We start from the raw sequence: 24863 nt of genomic DNA, 5'->3' as shown, positions 1-24863 counted from the left end.
GCCACTTAGAATATCTTCTGGATTTGATTGTTATATACTTTTTCTTGTCATTCTTCTTGCAGATTTTTATTCCACTTTGAATATATTACATAGTAATTATTTTATAAGTTAGCATTTATCACTAAAAGTATATTGGAGTTATTATTTTTCTACCATAACTACATATTTAGCTGTGTAGGAAAATTAATGATGTCCCTAATCTTTGCCAGCTATGGTTAAAATGAATATCATTAGGCCATACCACAGACTGGAAAAGGGAGGTAGGTATTTAGCTCAAATCTGTGATAATTCTTAGAGAAACTCTTCAAGGTGTGTAGTGTGATGATAGATTAATAGCTCAAATTTTTAATCTAATGGAAGTGCTCTGGAAAAAAAATTGTATGGCGTTATGACAGGAAAAATACATTTTATTGATTGAAGCAGATTTTCAGGTTAGACCTTTTCTTGTCACTATTTAGCATTAAAAAAATCACATCTTTTCTAGGTTACTCTTTGCTTTACTTACTTTATTTCAATTAAAAAAAAAGATGTTGGAAAGGAGTCTAAATCTTATTAGGAGCCAAATGACCTGTGTTTTAATACTTAATATATACATACACATTTTATAGAAAACACAAAATTTTCAGTTCTCTTAAAAGGCAAGTGCCATACTATTGGATTAATCTTAAATGAGCTATTCTCTTTTTCTAGTGCAATTAACTAAATTAACTCTGTGGAATATTATGCAGTTATTTATTTATTTATTTTTTTAACATCTTTATCGGAGTATAATTGCTTTACAATGGTGTGTTAGTTTCTGCTTTATAACAAAGTGAAACAGCTATACATATACATATATCCCCATATCTCTTCCCTCTTGCATCTCCCTCCCTCCTACCCTCCCTATCCCACCTTTCTAGGTGGTCACAAAGCACCGAGCTGATCTCCCTGTGCTATGCCGCTGCTTCCCACTAGCTATCGATTTTACATTTGGTAGTATATATATGTCCATGCCACTCTCTCACTGTGTCCCAGCTTACCCTTCCCCCTCCCCATGTCCTCAAGTCCATTCTCCAGTAGGTCTGCATCTTTATTCCCGTAGTGCCCCTAGATTCTTCATAACCTTTTTTTTTTAGATTCCATATATATGTGTTAGCATACGGTATTTGTTTTTCTCTATCTATGCAGTTATTAAAATGTTTTAAGGAAAATATTTAATATTGTGATGATTTAAGTAGGTGAAAAAGATTGCTTGTAGATATCATAAAAGAGAATTGTAGAATAGTAGATCTGTGGGTGATTGATAATGGGTGAATTTTAATTTTTTTCTTTGTACTTTTATGTGTTTTATTTATTTATTTATTTATTTATGGCTGCGTTGGGTCTTCGTTGCTGCATGCAGGCTTTTCTCTAGTTGCGGCAAGTGGGGGCTACTCTTCGTTGTGGTGTGTGGGCTTCTCACTGCGGTGGCTTCTCTTGTTGTGGAGCATGGACTCTAGGCGCACGGGCTCCAGTAGTTGTGGCATGCGGGCTCAGTAGTTGTGGCACACGGGTTTAGTTGCTCGGCCGCATGTGGGATCTTCCCAGACCAGGGCCTGAACCTGTGTCTCCTGCATTGGCAGGCGGATTCTTAACCACTGCGCCACCAGGGAAGCGGAAGCCCTTTAGGTGTGTTTTATGTGTGCTTTTCTAATGGGTTGTGTTATTTCTATAACCAGAAAAAAGAAAGAATGAAAGAAATTATAAATTCCCTAAATTTAAATTGGTTATTAAATATACTTATCTATTACAAGATGAACTTTTTCTATTTTATAATCATAATTGGTGAACTAAGTTAAGAACATAATGAGCGTCTAAAGGTTGAAAGGGTACAACGTTTTTTTTTAAGTGTAACATGAATTCTTGTTTCTTTTTTTTTTTTTTTTTTTTTTTTGCGTTACGCGGGCCTCTCACTGTTGTGGCCTCTCCCGTTGCGGAGCACAGGCTCCGGATGCGCAGGCTCAGCGGCCATGGTTCACGGGTCCAGCCGCTCCGCGGCATGCGGGATCTTCTCGGACCGGGACCTGAACCCGTGTCCCCTGCATTGGCAGGCAGACTCTCAACCACTGCGCCACCAGGGAAAGCCTGAATTCTTCTTTCTTAATGACTAGTGCTTATATAACAAGGATCTTACACTTGTTAGTATATGCTTGATTGATTTGGCATTGGTTGATTATCTTAATTCTTTTGGCTGCTGGCTCTCTGCTTCGTAGTTTTTTACCTGTACACTAAAGAAAATTCTTAGATGAGTATGCCCCTGTAAGAGCAGAATATTAATTAAAAAAACTCAACACCAGCCCTTCATGAAAGCTGCTCATAAATAATTTCATTTGTGTTTTTACACTTAAAATAGCTAAGATGTCTTGGTGCTCAAGACCAAGCTTTTAAAAATATAAGAAATGTAGCTATAAAACAAAAATAATTATGCAGTTAATAATTCCATGCTTTTTTCTCCTAAAACATTATTTGCTTCTTAGTTCTAATCTGCTGAAGATAATCTTGATTCATCATGATATTGTAAAAATGCATTGGCACTATTACATTAGCTGGCTTTTTGAAAGTGTACCTTGATTCTTTGTATACCAATAGGAGAGTATAATAACTGTAATTATTTTGATATTACTTTATGTGGTAAATATTAACTATCCATTTATTTAAAATATTCTTAGTTCCCCAGATGTTGTGATTCAGATTCCATATACACTTAGCCACTCATGCCTCATACTTTTACTTGTTATTTCCCTGTCTGGGGAAGACTGACATGCAAGGAAACAGGGAAGATTGGTCAGCAACAAAAGTGACACTTGCTTCTTTAAGCATAATGGTTTTTCTCAGATTCTTGTTTTCTGTTTTTCTACATACTGAAGATTCTAAGGGATAATTTTTAAGTAGGGAAGGCCAAGAAATTAATTTTGTGATCTGATTAATCTAAAACTATGGAATTTATACTTTGGTCCAATAATGAACTGGTTCCATTAGTCTTCTACAGATTTTTCTCAGTCTATCAGAGATTTAGTTTTCTAAGTGGAGATATTTAAAATAAATTAGAAAAATATCACTATTTCATTGAATAAATATGTTTTTACCTACTTACCAGTTGCTATGCTAGACACTATTTAAAGGAAAGATACTGACTTCATTTATCTATGTAGACTTACTCTCCAATTAATATTTCACATTTTAAAACAGTTTCATAATTGGAGATTTTGTAATAGTGGGTTTTCTTATTGTTGGACATATCTGCAGTTATAGAAGATAGAACCCTTTTCATTTATGAATATCTAAATTCTGTATTACATTGAATAGAATATTGAGATCAGATCATATAGATTGAGATAAGGAAAGATAAAAATTGGCTAGATTAAGAGACATATTCCAAAGGCAAATATAAATAAATTCAGAAGTATCCGTGCCACTTAACACAGACAGAAATAACTTGGTATCTGAGAATTTTTTTCAGTTTGCTGTACTACATAAAGCATGGGGAAAGCCTCTTCTTAAAAGAGATTCACATTTATTTACTTGGCTTTTCAAGATAGCTCCCAAGATAAAGGATGAATTTTTACAAGCAGTTTATGCTGTTCTAATTTATTTATTTTATTTATTTATTTTTGGCTGTGTTGGGTCTTTGTTGCTGCGTGTGGGCTTTCTCTAGTTGCAGCAAGCGGAGGCTACTCTTCATTGTGTTGCGCGGGCTTCTCATTGTGGTGGCTTCTCTTGTGGAGCATGGGCTCTAGGTGCCCGGGCTTCAGTAGTTGTGGCACACAGGCTCAGTAGTTGTGGCTCGCGGGCTCTAGAGCGCAGGCTCAGTAGTTACGGCACACGGGCTTAGTTGCTCGGCGGCATGTGGGATCTTCCCAGACCAGGGCTCGAACCCGTGTCCCCTGCATTGGCAGGCGGATTCTTAACCACTGTGCCACCAGGGAAGCCCCATGCTGTTCTAGATATGAAGTATATTTTCCCCTTTGTTACTGAATGAATTCTCCTTGTTGACTATTTTTTTATGTCAAAATTGAATTATTTTGTTAGAATTACCCCTTGAATTTAAAAGTTTTATCTTGGAATAAGTATATTTAAGTTTTTATTGGTTTAGGATTATGATGAAATGGGAGAAAATAAATGAATTATGTAAGAGGTGTGAAGCAGGAGTATTGGAAAGGACACTCTTACACCTTAATCTTTGGTTCAGTGTAAAAATATTATAATTTCTTAGAGAACAATGCCAATTTCTAAACCAGCAGGGGAGATTTTTAAGTATTTAAGTGGCATGTTTCAGAACATGTTCAGAGCCCTTAGAGACAATCAGTAACATCTGATATGCTCTTAAATTCATTATTATTGATGGTGTGGCTTAGTAATTCTTTGAAAATACCAAGATTGTCTTGTAAGAGTAGTGTAAGAACTGATTGCCTACAAAGCTGATAGATTTTGTTCATGGCAAATGCCAAAGAGAAAAAAAAAGCCTGGGAAGTCAAAAGTCAAAATTGAAATAAAGAACATGTAGGACCAGCAACAAGGTTAAGTGGTTAATACAATTTCAATATTCATAAAAGCTGCAGTATTTTAAATACCATGAACATTTTTATGGTCCCTTTCTCAGGGCCCACATTCTTTTACATATTTTAAATTATAGAATTTAAGATTCTAGAAATGAACGCTAGAACTAATTATTCATATTTTATGATGAATGGGTGAGATCCACATGATAAAGTGACTTGCTATAGGTTACACTGCTCTTTAATGACAGCGCTGGACCAGAATTCAAGTCTGGTGATTCCCATTTAAATGCTTCTTGTATCACACCAAACAGCTCCCTAAAAATACAATAATTTTTTTAAATAAAAAGGATTGATATTCAGTGCAAGTCCCAGTACTAACTGATTATAATGAACCCAATGGCTATATCAAGGCTCTCAATGGCTGATTCATTTTACAGTATTATATTATGGTTTAGAAACCACCTCAGACTCATTGAGTGAGTTGAGGAGAGTCAGGTATACTATGTATACCTGAATTCCAAATGCAAGGCACTTCTCATTCTTCCAAGGAGATGGTATAATACAAAGCTTTTTGGCCAAGTTGACTCTAAAAGCTTTTAAAGAAGTTTTACAACCATATATTATGTGAAATAATTTTAAAATTATTTTTTATTTTTTACTTCTCATTTGTTTGAACATTCAGAATTTTCATAATCTTTGTTACCAGTAGAAGAATCCTTTTCTCTAGAACACAGCAATCTTCTTTGATCGAAGTTGTTTGATTCCACAAATGATCCTTTCATTGGACATTTTATCCTAAGCTACAGATGCCTCTTACATGGGAAACATTTTTGTTCTTGTTGCTGTTTGTGAAATATTTTTGTAATTGATTTTTTAATATATAGTTATGATCTTTGTACGGTAGCTGTTTACTATACTGCTTTTTAAATTGATCTTTAAAAAGCTCTACAATAACATTCACCATTTGTGCTTATGAAGCTGTGCCTCCAGGAATAAGTACTAATGTGTGTTCAAATTCTTTGCTCTTTGTTTTTTTTTTTACTAATATCAGGTGACTTCTGTAAGAATCCCACACTAGCATTGATTGAATTCATTCCAGGCAACTACTAATGGTTCTAAACTAATCTGTGACCAGAGTTCACCCCTTTGGTGAACTTTTGACTGTGCTCTCACTTTAGAATTCTAGGATTTCATAGTTTCTTGTTATCTGTTGTTATAACTGGATTATGAAACTTTCAAAAGGTTTGCTTAAATATTGTTTAAAAGAAATTATTAACCCTGACATAAAGAAGTACTCATTACAAGAAATAATTTTAGTATTAAACTTTGTCATATATTCATGCATATATGATAGATGAATGAAAAATGTATGTTATTAGTGGTGAAACCTTAAAAGCCTCAAAGGATTAATCCTAAATTGCCACCTTCTGTTTTTGAAGAAATGTATGGTGCTCTGGATTTAGCACTAGAAGAAACTGAGTTTATGTATGTTTTGCCACAGATTGTATCCTTGGTGTATCAGGTAAGATTCAATTTTGCTATGAGTAATGAGAAATAAGAAACCTGTTACAGGGATTAAACCTTACTCATTGCAAGAAAAAGTAGGGAAGTAGAGGTCCAGAAAGGATTAGAGAAAAGTCACTAACCAGTTCTGGTGTGTGGATTAATGAATTGGAGCTTTCAAGAAGCAGCTAGGCATGTCTAGCTGCTGGAGTGAACTGTGAGGAGAGTTGGTGGATTGTTGGCTCTTTGAAGCTACCACTTCTGTGAGTTTTCAGTGGAGCATTTGGTGATGATGGGCTTAGGCCTGGTTGGAAAGGTGAGCTGGAGGTGGAGTGGGGATACATAAGGATAAATTGGAATTCCTCCCATACCTTTCTGTCTTCACTACCTCTAGCCAGTAACTACCCTTGGTGTGAAACGGCCGCTGCTTCACTTGTACCTCCCAAATTGTACACAAATTTCTCTTGTGGCTAATCCCAACCTAAAACCACATAGGGAAGGAAATTCTGGGGATTGTAGTTTTTAGTTGACACAGTATGAAACTACCATACTTGGGTTAATCACTTAATCTCTTGAATATAACATCGTCATTTGTAAAATAATGATAATTTCATTTTATCTTGTTAGGTTTAATGAGGATTAGATGAAATTATATATGTGAGAAAGTTTTGATCTACAAGGAATCATAAAGGTTAGTTGTGATGTAGGTTTTTTTGAGTATAATGATGTTTATAAAAACACTGCTGAACTGGCTTCAGCTCTTAGAGAAGCTTAGCTGTCTCTCACATATCACTGTGGGTTTAGATTAGTGCTTTGCTATTTCATTATTATCCATTAAGCAAATAGTTTCTTTAATTAGCTACTTCTCTTTTAATCTATTCCGTAATCCCTCTGAATATAGTTTTTGAGTTTCAGGCATAAAATTGTTCAGAAAAAAAATGGTAGTGGTCTTTTTTGCTTTCTACCTCTTTGATTTTTTTAGTGGGGAAGGGTAAGGTGGTTCCTGAAACTTTATCCAGACCTTTTCAGTCCAAGTGTAGTTCATTGATCTTTTGCTACAAATAATTTACTTGACAGTATTTTACTATGTGGTATCAATGGGGTGAATTTATTAAGGTCAACATGGGTTGGAGAGAGTAGAAATTGCTGTGTTGAATTCTTTTTTCTTCTTGGTCTACAACAGACAAGAATATTTTGAGAGTGCAGCTATGACAGATATCTCCCTGAAAAACAGTGTAAGGGTTATGCTGACATGGTCTATATTCCCTTAAGGATTGAGTCAGATTATTTGAAAATGATATGAATTTAGGAGTTTTGGGAAACTTTAGTATCTGTTAGCAGCTAATCTAGTTCTTGAAAACTACTAACTATATATAATTAGTATTTTCTCTACTAACTATAATTAATGTTTTCTTTTTGGAAAGTATTGAAAAATTGAATAACACTTAAGAGCAAGGAAAGAGGACATTACTTTAATTACTCTTATGCTCTAATTTAATCCTCACAACAACCCTGTGAGGTAGGTATTATAATCATTCCCATTTTACAGGAAACTAAGGCTTGGAGAGACTCTGTTACTTTTCTTATAGTAGGAAAGGTAGGCTCCAATTTGATTTCAGATCTTTTTTATTGCTTTTTACTTTGCCTAAGTTCAGTGACTTAGGAAAAATAATACTCTAAAAAATTCTTTAGAAGAATGATATTATTTAAAACACACATTTACTTCACAAACTGTATTTATGGTGGATGTTATATTTCATTAGTTTTAATATGATTTACTAGAAAAATACCATAGATTGTAGGTCATACTGTGGTTTTTTTGGGGTTGGCTGATGGCTAAGGTGTAAAACCTTAGAGGATAATCTGAACTTATGTTGATGACTAGAAATCCAATATTTCCAACCAAATAGGTCTTGAAGTTCTGTGTATTATAAACGTATTCCTTGTGATGCTGGCTCCCTCTGTAGAACTTCATTAAGATTGCAACTTGGCTTTTTCAATCATTTTGCAAAGTGATTGAAGCATTATCTAGAATAGATTTTAAATTTTTCTTATAAAATTTTACTTTATGTTCTAATCACTTCCAAGTGTTTTTTCTTGTGAAGATGTTACCTTTATAAAAATGTCTCACTTTATATATACTAAATTTTAGTAGCATATACAAAGGGAAACCATCTTCCCCAAATATTCCGACTACTTTAATGTTTTTTTGTTTGTGAAGGCCAGAGATACTTGTGATTTCTACGTCTGTAGGGTCTGTGTTGGGTAAGACCAGAGGAGGTAGAAAAAAACCAATGGAAGATTTGAAAAAAAAATTTTTTAGAAGTGTAACTGGTTTCCATATATCATATTTGAAATTATCTTTTTTAAAGAGTTTTTTCATTGTTAAATTGGATGAGAAAATGGTCATTAAGGGAATTTTGGGGGGGAGAGGGTCTTGCAGAAAGGAGACAAACAAAATTTCTGCATAAGATTCATTTATCTTCAAATTGAATTCAACAAAGAAATTCAAAGAAATGCAGAAAATATGCTTCACATACACAGTTTCCATAAACTTATGTTCTCGTAGGAAAATCCTTTATTATCAAATCCTACCACCAATTTTCCTCTGTGTGAGTGTGGATACTTCTTTCACCACTACTTTTTCTCCTTTCTCTTCCAAATTATTTTCTATTTAAATATTAAATTATATAATTATCTCTTCAGAGATGTTTTCCCCACTAGAATGAAGGCAGAGGGAATGTGACTAGCTTCCAAGATGGAATTTGGAAAAATGGGCGAACTGATGTCAACTTTAAAGCTAGGGACTAAAACGTAATATGAGGATAGGAAAGAACTAAAATATATATGCTCTTTCAATTAAAAAAAATTAACTATACTCTCTTCTAAATAGGATTGAGGGACATTAGGATGATGCATGAATTGGCTTTTAAACAATTTTGTAAGATAACTACCTTTGAACCTTTTGTTAATTCTAAACATATTTATTCTGTTAAAGTAGAATATAGTTTACACAAACACAGGCGTGCAATATGGTGGCACAAATAACATCAAGGATGATTCTTATTTTTTTTTTATACTTGTTTAGCTTGACGGAATTTGATAACAGAATTGTTTGAAAGAATAGAATTGAGCTATTTTATTAATATAACAATATCCTTTATTATCTATAAAAACATTGAGATATAACTGACATGTAATGTTGTATTAGTTTCAGATGTACAACATAATGATTTGATATATGTGTATATATATATATATATATATTTTTTTTTTTTTTTGCGGTACACGGGCCTCTCACTCTTGTGGCCTCTCCCATTGTGGAGCACAGGCTCCGGACGTGCAGGCTAAGCGGCCATGGCTCACAGGCCCAGCCGCTCTGCGCCATGTGGGATCTTCCCAGACCGGGGCACGAACCCATGTCCCCTGCATCGGCAGGCAGACTCTCAACCACTGCACCACCAGGGAAGCCCTGTTTTTTTATTAAGTATTTTTTTTAACATCTTTATTGGAGTATAATTGCTCTACAGTGGTGTGTTTCTGCCGTATAAGAAAGTGAATCAGCTATACGTATACATATATCCCCTTATCCCCTCCCTCTTGCATATTAATTATTGATTTACAATGTTGTTAATTTCTTCTGTAAAGTGATTCAGTTATACATATATACATTCTTTTTTTAATATTCTTTTGCTTTATCATAGGATATTGAAGATACATGTGTATATTGTAAAATGTTCACCACAATACTCTAGTTAACATCCATCACCACATATAGTTGCAGATTTTTTTCTTGTGACGAGAACTTTTAAGATCTACTCTATTAGCAACTTTCAGATATACAGTTGACCTTTGAACAGTAGTGGGGGTTAGGGGTGCCCACCCTTCTTACAGTGGAAATTCCACATATAATTTATAGTCTGTATACGCGATTCCTCTATATTTGCAGTTCCACACCTGTGAATGCAGTCAACCTTGGATTGTGTAATACTGTAGTATACAGTGGACCCGAGCGTGTATAAGTGGACCTGCACATTTCAGACCAATGTTGTCCAAGGGACAACTGTACAATACGGTATTACCATATTATATCCCCATGACATATTTATTTTATAACTGCACGGTTGTACCTTTTGACCATCTTCATTATCTTTAAAGCATATATTTCACCCTTGAAACAGTACTGTTGTTTTTCTTTATTAGTAAAAAATTGTAGTGCTATATAAGCATTTTACTAGGGCTTCTAATAGTTATTTATTTATTTATTTATTTATTTATTCATTCATTCATTCATTCATTCATGCTGCCCTGGGTCTTAGATGCGGCACACAGGATCTCCCTTGTGGCATGTTTAGTTGTGGCATGCATGTGGGATCTAGTTCCCCGACCCTGGATTGAACCCAGGCTCCCTGCATTGGTAGAGCATAGTCTTACCCACTGGATCACCAGGCAAGTCCCGAGACTTTTGTTTTTATATCTGTCTTTGAATATAATCAAATTTAACAGTAGACTTCTTCAAGAAAGTCAGATAGACTCCTAAGATACAATTAGGGGCCTATCTTGTTATTCCTTAAATATTACCAATTTAAGTTTTGTTAGCAGAGAACAAATCCTTCTGTTTTTTCTCCAACAATTGGAATGACTTTGTATATAAGTACCTCTAATTCTAGCAGCCAGCTAGTGTCGGTGATCAAGTTTGGAATAACTTCTATGACTGCCCTTTTAAGTCTGGATTCTGAGAGAATTTTTTTAATGCCAGTTTTAGGTTTCTTTAATTATAATCGTTTTCCTTTAAAATATGTGGTAGGTGAAAGCATAAACTTTTTCAGAACTGGTTTTCTCTAAAGTCAGGAGATTTATATACTACCTATATTATGATGCCTTTGGTCGTGAGTAACAGACACTCAAAACAAAATGACTTTATATATAGAAAATTTTATTATTTAACCCAATTTTATTATTTAACCAACCCTTATATGGAGGTAAGGCTTGGTTAATTCGGTGCTTCAGGAACATCATCAGGGAGCCCTGGGCCTTTTTGTTTTTCTGCTTACCATCTCCAATGTTCTTTTGGGCTGTTTACTCCTCATGGTTACAAATGGCTATTTGCAGTTCCAGAGGTCAGATGTAGTTGATGATATCTAGTGACTCTCAGGAAAATCTTGTTCTTTTTTAAGTGCAAGAAGAGCTTTCCCAGAATTACCCCAGCAGACTTATCCTTAATTTATCATTGACTTCCATTGCCTTATATATTCATTCCTAAACCCCTGACTGGCAAAGAAGATAGAATTACCATGATTCTAATCAAGAGTCACTCCATGGGTCAAATCACAGGCTCCCTAATAACTGAACAAAATTTGGGGTTCTTCTGAAAAAGGGAAATAGCTGTTGGTTTGAGAATTAACAATGCATTGCTTATAATGTTTAAATAAAATGGCTATGTCACATTTCCCTGCGTACACAGCAACCAGGGTCAAACTTACAAACTGCCCCAGTGAGAGATTTCGTAAAACTGTTTTCTGCTGCAGTCTTTATTCCTTGTTACTGTGCACATTGAAGAAAATTAAAATTTTTAAAAATTGAACATTTAAACCCATTCCCTGATAGTAGCAAAGATATAAAAGTGTGTGAAATTTGAGTGAATATTTTTTAAAGCATGAGACATTTTTGTTATGCTCAGACTTGAAAGGGGATATGCACAATTATGTGACCTCATGGGAACTATTGCTCCCTTTTGTCTGACATAATTTTCAGCCTTTTCTTTGATTTCATCCTCAGCAATCCAGAAGGACACCTTTAAAAATAAAGAAACAAAATTATTTACTGTTCTCTAAACCAGGGGAGGTAGGAAAATACATTCAGAAGAATGGTATACAGTGTAAACTGCTGCTTTGGTTAGTGCTCTATATTTGATATGCTCTATATTTGATATATATTTATATTGAGATGTGTATTTTTAGAGGATCATAATGGGGATCATACTGCTTCCTGAACACATCATTATAATATGTTTTTTTGTGTGTTTTTTTCAAAGTTTTAGTAGTTTGAGGAATTTCATTCCAGATTATTATAAATTATTATTCAATATCTTGTTTCGGAATTATTTTACTGAGTCACCTGACAAAGGTAGGATTATATGTTTTCCGTAAAATGAAGAATATTATCTCCTATTGCAAAGAGGTATAGATTTGCCATGGATGAAAGCAATGACTCTGGCTTCAGTCTACCTTGAAGAAAGAATAAAAGTAGAGGGCTTCCCTGGTGGCGCAGTGGTTGAGAGTCCGCCTGCCGATGCAGGGGACGCGGGTTCGTGCCCTGGTCCGGGGGCATCCCACATGCCACGGGGCGGCTGGGCCCGTGGGCCATGGCCGCTGGGCCTGCGCGTCCGGAGCCTGTGCTCTGCAGCGGGAGAGGCCACAGCAGTGAGAGGCCCGCATACCAAAAAAAAAAAAAAAAAAAAAAAAAAAAAAGAATAAAAGTAGAATTGAATAATCTGTGGAAAAAGGAAGATGGACTGTCATATTCTAGTACTTACTATATTAAGAATGTTTAATATTAGTAGGTGATTTTATAATTAAAATATTCTAATTTAGGGTACCTTTGAATCAGTTTGTAATAACCAAACCACAAAAATTCAGTTTGCTTTAAATATGAAGAACTTTTAAAATATAAAGTTCTCCCTTAATTTTCATAATGTTTCTATATATTTATGCTTTCCATTTCTCTACAAAATTTTTTTGTTAGTATGTCAGACTTGGAAAATAATAGTAATAATGCTGCAATTCCTTAAAGATTATAGTAGTATCTAATTTTACAATGTTTACCAGAAGTGGATAATTTTCAGCCTCTCTTCAAGACTTTGATTATTTTTAGCTGTTATTCTTACTTTCTGTATCTTTCTTACTTGTTTCCTTTGTTGGTTCTAATTATGCCCTCAGGACTTAGCATAGTATAAATTTATTATGTTTTCTATAGGATACCTCATCAGATACTTGAAAATGATTACACATTTTTTAGGAGTAGAAACTGTCATTTGTATCCATAGGCCTTAGTAGGCATTTATGTTTGTTGATTGACTTGATTGATGACTTAATGTGTAATAATATTTCACAGTCTTTCATTGGTTTGTATAATTGAGGGAATTTTCTGTTGTTCTTATCTTAGATTTGTGATCTGTAAAGTATATTATAAAATTATTTATGTATTTCATAATGGTTTTATCTGGACCTGCATAAAACAAGTGCTTATTTTAAAAACTGTAATAATCTAACCTTGTAAATCCATTGTTAGTTATTTGGAAAAATGAATATTGTGTGATATGAAGCACTTCTTTTTATTGCTAATTTCAGGTTTCACCATCTGGGAAACCTCTATGTGAAAGTATAGGTCTGTTAACTATCTTCTCTGTTCTGTTTGGGATGATTTATTGATAATTTAAAATAAAATTTTTCAGTAAGACTGTAGGATTCTGGGGATCATCTCATTGACTTTGTACCTGGTATTGTTGACAGAATTATCACTGTTATTAATCCTTATCCTTTAAACATTTACATTTGTAAGGCAGAGTAAATAAAGCCATTGTACAGGTTGGAATGGTGGATAAAACATGTTGCCTGCCATTCTGGTAAACAAGCCATTAGTCACCGCAGCTGCCCCTGATGGTGTTCCCTGATGGGAATTCAGGATGGAGGAAAACAGGATATTGGCCCTAAATTGTTAAGATGCATATCACAGGAATAATTTCAATGAGCCCAGACTCTTGCATCTCTCCATACCTAGAAAAGCAGTAAAATCATTAATTTGAAGGTCTGTATTTTGTGATTAGCAGTAATCTTTTGATGTTTGACTACTTTTTTTTGTCCCCCTAGCAAAAACTCCAGGCTCCTCCTTTACCTCTTTGGAACAGAGCTATCTGAGAGACTCGGGCTGTAGTCCTCAGTAATATCCCCGAATAAAACCTAATTCTCAACTTTTAGGTTGTGTGTTTTTTTTCCCAGCCAACAGAAGGATTCTAGGAATGACTTAGCACACTGTTTAGTATAAACTGTAGAAATCTTATTTAAAACCTTTTTTTTTTTTTTTTTTTTTTTTGGCCTTAGGTTGTTACGGTTCTAAGGTCCTCTGCTTATGGCCATTTTACGTGCAGAATTTTTGGTGGTAAAAATTGTGTTTTATCAGCTTAAAGTGAATCCATTTCCCATATACAAAGTATTCATAGGGTATTACTTAATGCTTAATTTATGCCTTTCTTTCCTCATAGCAGTAATTAAAATGTCCCTAAGTTACTGAATATTTTTGTTACTGAACTCAGGTTCAGCTGCTTGCCACTCAAAAGCCAATAATTCAAGAGGCAGGTGTCAGTAGAAAGGGAAATTGCTTTAATCAGAGGAGAAGTTGGACTCGTGTCCTGAGACCAACTCCCAACGATTCTGCTCAGCCATGACAGTTTTTAAGGGGAAAAGTGGGGGAAGAATCTCTTAATTATCAAGGCAGGAGGTTGGGTTCTGCATCATTCTCCATTGTGGGCAGGCTGGCTGACTCTTCAGATGTTATCTTACCCGAGTGATCTGCCTGCAGGATTGCTAATGGGGGCTGTTGGAGGTAGAGAGCTAGTCATTCTTTAACTACTAAATACTTCATTCTTACTTCTTTTAATCTTGGAAAAGAATCAACAGGTTAGGTAAGGCATGGTGTGCATTCAGGAGAGCATAAGTCAGGAGTTAGTTTAAATTGCCTAGTGATCTCATTCTTTTTTTTTTTTTTTTTTTTTTTGGCGGTATGTGGGCCTCTCACTGTTGTGGCCTCTCCCGTTGCAGAGCACAGGCTCTGGACGCGCAGGCTCAATGGCCATGGCTCCCGGGCCCAGCCGCTCCGCGGCATGTGGGATCTTCCTGGACTGGGGCATGAACCTGTGTCCCCTGCATCGGCAGGCGGACTCCCAACCACTGTGCCACCAGGGAAGCCCTCTCATTCTTTTTTTTTTGCGGTACGTGGGCCTCTCACTGTTGTGGCCTCTCCCGTTGCGGAGCACAGGCTCCGGACATGCAGGCTCAGCGGCCATGGCTCACGGGCCCATCCGCTCTGCGGCATGTGGGATCTTCCCGGACCGGGGCATGAACCTGTGTCCCCTGCTTCGGCAGGCGGACTCGCAACCACTGCGCCACCAGGGGAGCCCCATAGTGATCTCATTCTTATGATTAGGTTCTTTCAAGGTTAGAGGGGAACAGAAATGGGCAAACAGGAAAGGGGCAAAAGATCTGCTTTCAGTTCCCCACTGTCAAAACACCATTCCATTTCTATGGGATTAGGGACGAAGGTCCATCTTCTGTAACTTGTTCATGCTGACACAGGGCACCATATTCTCGGAGTGGAAGATGTCAGCATGGGTCTGTAGAATCTGTTTGCTGACAGTTTTAGTCGCCCACTCACATATACGAGCAGACCAAACTACAATTATTTTGATGCCCACAAAGATTTAGATCATTGTGAGCAATAATGTAAATACTGGTCTCTTGAGGCCACTTTTTGGAATTGTGCCACAGATTCAGTACTGCTCAAGATGGAGCAGTTTATGTCCTGTTCTCTGGTGGTAGTTGTAGTACCTGTAAAATAATTTAGGAATGTGCATTAGACACTGAGTCTGTGACTCTATCATTAACTGTTTGAGTCTGCTCTTCTGTGACTGTGGGAAGTCCGGGAGACTTAAGCTGTTCTATAAACAAGAGGCAGAGGACACAGAGGGGCTTTTGTACTTGGGGGGTTCCCTGCAGTGTTCTGCTCGGTTCCATTTTCAGCTGTAGAGAACATTTAGTACCATCCCTTTAATTTTATTAATGAGTAAGCTGAAGCATAGAAATCATAATTGGCAAGAAAAAGTCTGTTACTCAGGTCTTCTTTTTAGTTCCTTGTTCTTTCTTTTACCAAACTGTATTCATTTCCCCAAGATATGCATTATAGAAGCATATTGAAATTTGAATTGATGCCCTTTCAGAAAAGAAACAGATTTGTTCTTTGTCTTCCAACCATGGATTTTTAGTTTGAATACAGGTTGAGAAAGCTCATTTCAAATAGAATTGTCTAGTGATTAAGTATTTTATCCTTTGTTGTCATGACCTCTTTGAAGTAGTAGTGATATTTCCTCCTATGAAGAATAGGGGAATAGAAACTTAACATACTTGTTCAGAGTCATGGTGTATGTGTTAAATTGAGAGTATTCTTAAATCAATTGTAAGCCTTTGGTTCTTGTCACCTTAGCTTTTGTATTGTTAGTGTGAGATAATTCATGTGAATTATCAAACTACTTCCCATGCATGGGGACACTCAAATATACACATTATTTACATTTGGCCGAATATAATTTTTCTAAACTGAAAATCTGATCTTGTTTCTTCTAGGTTTAAAACCTTTTAATGATTCCTCTTTGTCTGCAGGATGAAACCCAAAGAACTTCCTTTGCTTTTTACTCCCGAGTTCTGGCATCTATTTGCCATTCACTGAACATGTCCTTCTTGTCCATGTATCTGAACATACTGCTCCCCTTAAAAACCTTTTCCTTGTAGGTCATCTCTCACCACTCCTCTCACCATTCTACATCCTTTTCAAGATGCAGATCTTTATTTATCTGGAAAACTTTCTTGACTTCCTAAATCTGGGTTATGCCCAACCCAGGGGCTGTGAAAAATTTTCCCTTCTTTGCTTCTAGGTTCATTGACTGGTCTAAATTGATAAAAGACAGATTAACAGGAGAAAAGACAAATTTAATTATGTATCTGTGGCATCTCCATAAAAATATGAGACCTAAAAGGCAACCAGGTAATGGAAGCTAATTTAACATTTAGCACTGAGGAAAGGGTTAGTGGTTTGGAGATATAAAGGGTGTTACTGAGTCCAAGCTTGCTCTGCTCACCATACAACAGGCCAGTAAATCAGGAAACGAGGTGTGGGGGCAAGGAACAGTGAGTTTATTTGGAAAGCCAGGTGTCTGAGAAGATGGCAGACCAATGTCCTAGAGCTTATCAGGGTTGGGATGCCAGTTTCTTTTATAGAACAGAGAAGGGGAGGAGATAAGGAAGTAAAGTAAAAAGGCCATTAGTCTTTTTTTTTAACTTTTTTTTTGGACACGTAGGCTCAGCGGCCATGGCTCACAGGCCCAGCCACTCCGCGGCATGTGGGATCTTCCCGGACCGGGGCACAAACCCGTGTCCCCTGCATTGGCAGGCAGACTCTCAACCACTGCACCACCAGGGAAGTCCAAGGCCATTAGTCTTACAACATATCTCTTGGCTTGGCCAGCATCAGGGAGGGGATGTTAATTTCTTCTTTTCTGCAGCCATTCACAGGTGGGCAGGGTCAGAATGTCTCCCTGTGAGCTGAACAAGGCACTTCAGCTTAACATTCAGGCAGAGGGGCAGGGTTCCCCAAGGGAGGCCATTATGTATGCTTACAGCTATAGACAGCATCCTTTTAATGATTATAATAACAAGAGCAACGAAAAGCAGAGGTTAAAGTAAAAGAAACAGATCCAACATGGAGGCAGATTTTGCTCTTCCCTGTTACAAAGGGAGAAAGGCCATTCACTGGAAGGCAGAGAGAAAGCAAAGATTGCCTTGTTAAGTTTCTTAGGTATAAAAGTATGTCTGGGGCCTCCCTGGTGGCGCAGTGGTTGAGCGTCCGCCTGCCGATGCAGGGGACACGGGTTCGTGCCCCGATCCCGGAGGATCCCACATGCCGCGGAGCGGCTGGGCCCGCGAGCCATGGCCGCGGGGCCTGTGTGTCCGGAGCCTGTGCTCCGCAACGGGAGAGGCCACAGCAGTGAGAGGCCCGCGTACCGCAAAAAAAAAAAAAAAAAAAGTATGTCTGATAATAGCTGTAGTCCTGGTATAGACCCCCTTTTCAATGTAAAATTAGGCAGTTAAGGGGAAGGGGAGGAGCTTTTCCTGAATCTGCTGGGTTTTGATTGCCTTTAGCTTAAAATAATCCTCATGCTGATGCTGAAAACTTGGCGTCTGTGCACTGGTGCCGAATTGAATCTCAGAGACAGAGTTTTGGGTGAACTAGAAAAGAATAGCTTTATTGCCTTGGTAGGCAAAGGGAGACACAGGGGGTGCGTGCCCCTCAAAAAACTGTGTGTCCCAGCCCGGGAGGATTTGGTGAGGAGTTTTATAGCATTGGTTCAAGGGCAGGGTTGCTGATAAGGATTAGGGTGCTTGCAGGGCCTGCACTCTAAACTTTAATTTGCTCTCAGGTATCTCTTGATGAGCTTCCCTAGTTCCTTTAATCTGACCTCAGGTGGTCTTCTCTGGAATGAAGAATGCTAACATCTTCCATTTGTTCGGGGGTTTTAGTTCTGTAAAGAACTAAAAGATATTGTTATGTGTACACTTGAGGTGGAACCAGGACCCTGCCCCAAGGCTGCACTATTTTTTCTTGGCTGCTCCTCCCTTGTCTCTGCATCCCCTCTCTTCCCTGATTAGCAACTGTTCAAATCTGCCCCTTGGAACTCAGGGAAGGTCCTGGAGTCTGGGGTCTATTCCCAAGAAATGGGGGACAGCAAGGTTTCTGTGCCCAGGAGCCCCACAGGGTCCTGCTCAGTTTCAATGCCAAAGTGGCATATTTTGGTGTTGTTATCGAAAGCAAGTTTGTGTACCTGGTGCACAGTGAGGCCAAACAAATGGAAACATTGGAGTTTGGAGCAAAGAAAGGTTTATTTCAGGGCCAGGCAAGTATGTGTGGCTCATGTTCAAAAGACCCAAACTCCCTGATGTTTTCAGGGAGGAGTTTTTATAGGCAAAATTTGTGGTGAGGGCTGCAGGGTGTGTGACTTTCTTCTCATTGGTTGGTGGTAAGGTACCAGGGCAGTGCTCCAGGAATGTTGTGCTCAGCCTGAGGTTGCCATCCTCCACCTGGGTGGAGGGCTTAGTTCCTACAGAAGAACTCAAAGATACTGTTACATATATTCCTTCAGGAGGATCCAGGACCTTGCCCTATGCTGCTCTTCCTTTGTTTCTGCATTTTTATTTCCCTGATTAGCAATTGTTTGAATCTGCCCTTTGGAACTCAGGTTTAGGAGGCTTAATGAAGCCCATTTCTTCACTAATGAAAAATGCCTTATCAGTAAACAAAGGATGTTACAGCCATCAAGCCACTACAGCCCCAAAGGCGAGCCCTGAGGGAACTCAGGAAGGGAGAGAACAGGATACTGGCCCTAACAAAGGAATGATTTCCATGAGCCCTGACTCTTGCATCTTCCTATATGTAGAAAAGTGCTAAATTCATTAACTCCTGTATATTCTGGCTCCTCCCCTACCTCTTCAGAGCAGTCCCTCAGAGCTTTCTGAGAAGCTGCCTCCTGGGCTTGAAGTCCTCAGAAAGTCCGCCAGATAAAACATAATTCTCAACTTTAAGGTTGTGCAGTTTTTTTCAGTTGACACCTACATCCAAAATGATAGTACTTTTAATTTTTATTTATAGAAGGATTTTTAGACAACATAAAATGATTCTGATTTCTTTGTATTGAATGTTCTAGGAAAATATAAAAAAATTTGGTCCATAATTTAATCCTTTTAAAAATAGAGTTAATTATCAGAACATTTCTAGAGCATAATTTTATTCGCATGCTGACTTCATCATTCCACCTTATTAGTTGTCAAATAAAGATGAGAAAGAAAGTGGGGAAGGGGGAAGGTGGAAAGGAAGAGATAGGGAAAGGGAAAGGAAGAGAGGAGGAGGGATGGGTGTGTGGAGGGGTGTGTGTGTGTGTGTGTGTGTGTGAGAGAGAGAGAGAGAGAGAGAGAGAGAGAGAAGTTTATTTTACCACTCAATGTGCAGTCTCTTATTTAATCTGTTTCCTTTTTAATATGAATGCATATCCCTTTCTCCAGAAATTGAGTCTTTTGGTGATTCTGCAAATAAATTGACTTGCTTCTTATTTCTTCTTTCTCTTCTTCCTCCTCAGTCTTTGGTTTTAGATTTTGTCTGGTGTGCTGGTTCAGCCATGAATATTTGTTACTTTAAAGACTTCAACATCTTATGGACATTTTTCACCAAAAATGTTGTTTTTGTAAGCTTCTTGTCATTTTAGTGCAAGGAGCAGAGATGAACTTTGCTTTAAGTCTTTTGTGTTGAAGTGAAATAATGGTCAGTGTATTTTTAATATGAAAACTGTATAAATTGAGGTGTTCAATTCCTTTACATTAGGAAACAGTGGCATAATTAAAAGGGAGATGAATTGCTCCATCTGCAAGGTGCTCAGGAAGTGGAGAGAAAGTTAGCTACATTGTAAGCTCCATGAGAGAATGGGTTTACATCTTTGTGTATTTGTCTTTCCTTTCCATTGTATGCATAGTGCCTAACTTTGTGTAATGTAGTGTGTGGTTAACCAATAGTTATTGAAAAAATATAATATGTAATTTAAAAAATCATTTTAGATAGAAAGTACATCAAGAAATATGCTACTCTCTTTTGGGCTTTTTAGTATTTTGATCATGCTCTCATTCTCCATTTCACCTTTAAAAGCCTGTAATTAATGTCCTGATTTTTGCCTTTAGTTGTTTATATTCCTTTTCATAGTTGTTACCGTTAGCTCATAAAGTTATGACCTAATTTATGTTTTCACCATTATCCAGCACAGTTAGTTTTCAGAAAGATTTTATTGTTAATCAACCTTGAGATCAGCCTTAACTAATTTCAGTTGACTTGGACACACCTACTTTTAAGAAAAATCAACCCTGATATAAACACAAACAACAGAGAACACTGTCTTTTCTGAAGATTATGTTCACATTTCATCCTCTTCATTGAGTAGTATAGATGTATTATTTCAAAAATAAAAATTATTTTTTGTATTAAAAATTGACATTTCTTTTCTTTTTTTTAAACTTAAGACCACAAGGTTCTGAGGGCATTTTATCCCAAATGACCTTAGAATAATGGTTAACTTCTTAGTAATTAAAAAACAAAATAATGCTGCAACCTTGGTTCAGTTTTCAAGTATACTTTTGCTTGCTAGTCAACCATTTTTTATTATTCATTTGTAGTACTTTAAAATGAGTCCCTATTGTTGTGCAGGTTTTCTAAAATAGTATTAATAATGTAAATGTAGAAATTTATTTTAAAATTAAGGTGATACCCACCAGATGGTGCTATTTCGCCTGTTTTGTCTGTGAAAAAAAAAAAGGAAGATAGATGAATATAGACTTTAAAAAAGTATATGGAATATCTCCTAATATTTTGGGGGACATAATATTTTGGGGATAGAGGAGTTCAATGGAGAGAAGTATTCAAGTGTTATAAACTTACAGAATATAGTATAAATTTACATATATGTTATACCAATATGTTTATCTTAATAAAGGTAGAGACCATTGCTAGAATTAACATGGCTGAGAAATTTCTATTTAGTGTAAAAATATTAAGTAGATATTCTTCTTAAGGTTTACATAATGCAAATGCTATCAACTGTCATAATTCCATAATCATAAAAAATGTAATTATTTATAAAAGGAGGTATTACCAAAATTTATATTTCAGTTTTCTTTTTATTTTGAAGTAAACAGTATTACTGTCCAGCAGAATTACATAGTTATTTACAAATAAGAAAACATTTTGATTATTTTTTATGTTCTTGAATATTTCCCAGATCAAGGAGAGATTAGGCTTGAATTCATTATTTTTACAAAGAAAAATAACTCTTCTAAATTAATTTGTATATTAGGAAGAAGGCAACCACGAGGCACACTAGTCATTTAGATGCTGCAATTGAATGATTGACTATCCATTATAGTTTAATTGGCTAGCTAATATACTTTTCAGTGATGTATGAAAGATTCAGCCAGTGTTTCTAGGATTTTAATATACTTAACTTTTTCTGGTCTTATTATCACTCTGTATTTGCATCTGGCCATGAGACTGAAGCATAAGGGTGAGTAGGTGCTGTTATAAGTATTTGCCAAAGTCATTGCTGATTATAACAACAATGATTTTATTTGCATGTGTGAAATTAGAGATTAAACTTGCTTTTATATCTTACATTTGAATTTTTCCCCTGGAAAGGTATGTGTATTACTTTGTAGGGGAGGAAGATTTTTTCCTCTACTCTTCTTGGTTATTTTGGCTGGTCTGCTAATTCAGTTGACGAAAGACAGATTAACAGGAGAAAAACAAATTTAATTACGTAGGTATGGGAGCCCCATAAAAATATGAAACCCAAGGGCAAGTCTGGCAAGGGCAAGTCTGAGGCCTTCCTGAGCTAAGGAATGGGATAGGGGACTGGGGCTTTAAAGGGGAGGAGGGTAATTCACAGGACAATAAGAAGAGCAGATGTTTGGTAATTAGATGCCATACGGATAGGTTTTTCAGATAAACTGTTATCTCTGGTAGAGCTCTCTCTGAGCCAGGCCCCTTATGCAAATTTTTTTAGGTACTTAAGGGAGAGGTAAAAAGGTCTTCCTGAGTCTTTTGGGCCTTGGTTGTCTTCAGTTCAAAGTAATCCAAATGCCAAAGTGTCACATTTTGGGGAGGCTTGTTCTGAACCCCTTCAACTTTGGATTCAGTGAATGGAACTTACCTCTATAGGCTAGGAAATACAGATAGTAGATTTTCTTGTATTTCTAGACTTTGTGAATGAATAGTTTAATCATAACTATATTAACATTGTTGATATTCTCATAACAACCTGAAGATTGTGAACCACCATATTGCTTTATCTTAACTTGTTTTATAGCATTTTTTTTTTTTTTTTTTTTTTTGCTGTACGCGGGCCTCTCACTGCTGTGGCCTCTCCCGTTGCGGAGCACAGGCTCCGGACACACAGGCTCCGCGGCCATGGCTCGCGGGCCCAGCCGCTCCGCGGCACGTGGGATCCTCCGGGATCGGGGCACGAACCCGTGTCCCCTGCATCGGCAGGCGGACTCCCAACCACTGCGCCACCAGGGAAGCCCTGTTTTATAGCACTTTAAAAAAACTTTGGGTTATAGTTTTTGAGTATACCTCAGATCTCTCTTGCAAGAGTATAAAGTTCTTCCCGCTTTATTTCCCTCACTCCACTTAGCACAGTGCTTTATATATAGTAGATGATCTGTGTATATTTATTACAAAAAAGAGTTAATTTTTTCATGCCTACTATTAGTAGTAGTATTATAATACAAAGGAAGTTATTTAGATAGCTTTTCCTCCTTGTAGGGGTTTCCATAGTAACAGAGTATACTATATCCTATTATTTTTAATCTTAAACATCTTTTCTTATATGACTTTTTATAGTTGGTTTAAAAGGACCATCTCACCGAAATCTCTTAAAATCATACTAGTGATGCATTCTATCCTGGTGAAGATAAGTGTATTTTCAGTTTTCTTAAAAATAAAAAATCTTGTCATCAGTCTAGTTTCATGTGGATCTTGAGAATTAGAGATGGTCTGGTCCAGTAGTTGGTTCAGGGCCTCTTGGGGGGGATTCCTAAGACCTTTTCAAGGGGGTCCACAAGGGCAGAGCTATTTTCAAAATGATAGTAAGACATTGTTTGCTTTTTCATACTCACTCTATCATGAATGTAAGTAGTTTTCCAGAGGTTACATGACATGCGATATTGATTGAATGCGTAAGCATATGAGAATGTAGCTGTCTTCTATTAAGCCAGACATTAAAGAGAGTTGCAAAAATTATAAAACAATGTAACCCTTGGCACTAAACTTTTTAGTTTGGAAATGTTTTTTTTTCTTTTTCCATAAAGTGTTACTTGTTTGACATTTAATGCTTCTATTATTAAAAATTATAAATTAGTAAACATTTAAAAATATGTTTTAATTTCTAATATGGTAACCAGGGATAGATATAAAAGCTCTTTGAAGTATTCAATACTTTTTTTTAAAGTATAAAGAGGTCCTGAGATCAAAGCATGTAAGAACTTCTGATCCTAATTCTTTATCTTCATTTCACAGATGAGGGTACTCAGTGGCCCAGAGAGGTGAAGTGGTTTAATCAAGTATACTCAGCCAGTTTTTGGCTTAGCTGATACTTGTGTCACTGACTTCTGACTGCTTTGATTTATTTTATTAGCTGTTTTGATATCTAGGTATTTTCCAACCTAATACCAATTCTGAGTTCCTTAAACTGTTTTTTAGTTTGATATTTTAATTGACTTTATTAAGTATATGGATAAATTGGGAATATTGACCTGATTTTTCAGCTACAATAAAAAAGTTTTTTAACACATAAAATTTCTAGCATAACCTTGCTATAAAGTATGAACTTCCTAGCAAGGAAAGGGAATTGATAGATGAAAAAGTGTAGCCTTAGTGTCAAAAAAATATAAAGTTGAGAGCAAAGAGGTAGCCTCTTGTGTTTTAGAGACTCTTTTACTACCCTTTACTTGTTATCTTCCCATTCATCCACAATAAAACATTGGTTACAGGCTTCCCTTGACATTTATGGCAGTCCACTCAGAAGAATGAAGTGTCCTATTCTTAGGTTTCAAAAATTAATAGTATAATAGTTCTACATTGCTATTCTGGTGGATATGTATTATTTCTCATGTTGAATTTCATGCTTGAAGGATTGAATTCTAAAACGTTCTCCATTTTTTGAAATTGTTGAAGGAATTTAAAACCACATCATGAAGATAGATTGAAAACCTGGATAGTTTGAGCTTGAAGAGGGAACCAGGAGATCCATATATTAGCCATCTTCATTTGAAGGAATTTCTTTATGCAGAAATAAGATTAGATTTATTGATTTATATGTGAAACCTCAAGGATAGAAGAACCATTGGGTGGGTGACACAGACTGAATCGTTTTAGCTCGATAAAGGGAAAGTCTCTAGAAGTAAAGAAATACAAAAATGGAATCAACTT

The 24863-nt window shown here is 36.5% G+C and overlaps 1 protein-coding gene across 3 annotated transcripts in view; it reads left to right on the top strand.

Moving 5' to 3' along the window:
• Positions 1-24863, top strand: part of ADK (adenosine kinase) — a 514633-nt gene that overhangs the window by 68302 nt on the left and 421468 nt on the right. The gene's annotated exons all lie outside the window — the stretch shown is intronic.

Source organism: Mesoplodon densirostris, chromosome 1, assembly GCF_025265405.1.
Source record: "Mesoplodon densirostris isolate mMesDen1 chromosome 1, mMesDen1 primary haplotype, whole genome shotgun sequence".
In the NCBI taxonomy this organism is placed as follows: Eukaryota; Metazoa; Chordata; class Mammalia; order Artiodactyla; family Ziphiidae; genus Mesoplodon; species Mesoplodon densirostris.
Note: the sequence above shows the minus strand (reverse complement) of the source record. Positions and strands in the feature narration are given on the sequence as shown.